Genomic DNA, 2,127 nt, shown 5'->3' with positions numbered 1-2,127 from the left:
TTGCTGAGGGGCTAAATGTTTGATCACTCTGATAAAATACCTTGTACTCACTTATTATATAAGTGTAGGTGGGCGACTGGATACATGCAGACACTACAAATGATTCAAATAATCATCACGTTAGCTTCTTCTTCTTTGTGTGTGTGTGTGTGTGTGTGTGTGAGTGCACACTTTGGAGGTGTTGTTGAATGTGTGAATATGTGCTGTTTTTTTATGCCTAATAACAATTGAAATTGAAGAAAATCACTCCCTGAAGACTCCCTAAAGTCTGCCGATTTAATGAGGGAATAATGTCAAACAATGTGACTACATACTGTGTGTATGTGTGTGTATATATATATATATATATATATATATATATATATATATATATATATATATATATATGTATGTATATGATATTGTACCAAGTAGGCGATATAAAGTACAATTTCACTTTATAGGTATCAGGCTTTGACAAACGCTTTGTAAACAGATGAAAGTACACATTATATTAATAACTAAGTTGTCTCTGTTGGTAAAATTGCAGCTTTGTCTTCAGAACTTCCAAAAAGAAAAACTTCATTCATTCTTGTGTGTCTTACTTGAAAGAACTTTTTTCAGTAGGAACACGTGTCCTTTTATTTTGCCTGTTCAAGGACCTCATAATCTGCAAACGTACCCGCCAGACACTTTGTTTCAACAAAAGCAGCTTTGTCTCTCTCCTCTGATCCTGCCATGCTCTTTAAAGTTTTATTTTTTAAACGAGATACAGCCACCAGACATGGCCGTCTGGACAGAGTTTGCACCACGCTGCTGAGTCTGATGTAGAGAGCAGTCTGAGAAAGACTGAGCAGAGGGAACGGTAGTTTAAGAAAAAATAGAACTTTATTGATCCTTGCGGGAATTCTTGTGACAATGAGTTTGGATCAGTGTTGGAGTCCAGCAGGGTCGGTCCTGCTAGGCCCTCGCATCCAGGGACTTACAGCGACTACATTATCTGATAAATATTAACACTTCATTTACACTGATTCACAAATACATGTTTCTAAAGTGGCCCCCTTTCTCCACTATCTCTGCAATTCGTTTTTTTTTCTGTGAAATTCTCCATTTTTGTGATCCTATTCAGTGGAATCTAATTTCTTACTGTACATCAATCTTGTGTGTGTGTGTGTGTGTGTGTGTGTCTGTGTGTCTGTGAGTGTGTGAGAAGTCAGTCCCTTAAGAGGTTCGAAAGTGATGTCATTCTGCTGTTTAGGCACAACTTGCTTCATGTAGAGCTGAAGTTACATCACATTTTTCAATAGCTAATTTTATGAACCATTTCAACCCTCTAGCCCTCAGATTTTGCTTCCAAAGCATTTTGCTTCACTACCCATGGTGCTGATGCAGCAAGAATTTATCAGCAGCTTACTCTTGCTGTTTTAGATGTTGTCAGAGCATTTCTCAAAGTGATTACAATACACTTAATCAAAATTCTGGTTAGGAGACATCATTACTGCTGACACATCACAAGAGTTCTATGGTAAAGTGAAATCTACGTTTTTACTGTCCTACTTCCAGCAATAATTACAAACAGCTTTCCTTTCAAAGTTATTAGATTAATTCACATGTCTTACAAAATCACGTAGTAATTATAAATAATGTTATGGCAAACTCACTTCAAAACGCAATCTAAAGCAAATGAATCCAGATTAATTTCTGAAGCGATCGCAGAATATGAAGAATTAAGTACACAAAGAATTAAAAAAAATAATTGCCTTGCTTCTAAAATCTTTGTAGAAAAGAGTGGTGAAATGCAGAAATAATTGACTTTAAACACTTTTTTACTTGGTAACTATGACCTTTGTAGCCCTAAAGTATAATTAAATTATTATAATTAATTTATTCTATTCCGAAACATAATAACATACATCATAAAGAATCTGTGCTAACAAAAAGCTGCAACGATGTTGGAAACTATAGGATTTACGGGTTCATTATGTCCACAAGACTCAGCCAGATTTGAATTTATATGTAAACACGTACAAAATTATTTACATGTGGCTTAACCCTAGTATGGTATTTGGGTCAAACTGACCCATTTTAATTTTTTTCAGGTTGAAAAATGGTACAAGTTATATTTTTTCTACCTGAAAATCAATGGCC

Source organism: Etheostoma cragini, chromosome 10 (assembly GCF_013103735.1).
Source record: "Etheostoma cragini isolate CJK2018 chromosome 10, CSU_Ecrag_1.0, whole genome shotgun sequence".
NCBI lineage: Eukaryota > Metazoa > Chordata > Actinopteri > Perciformes > Percidae > Etheostoma > Etheostoma cragini.
Note: the sequence above shows the minus strand (reverse complement) of the source record.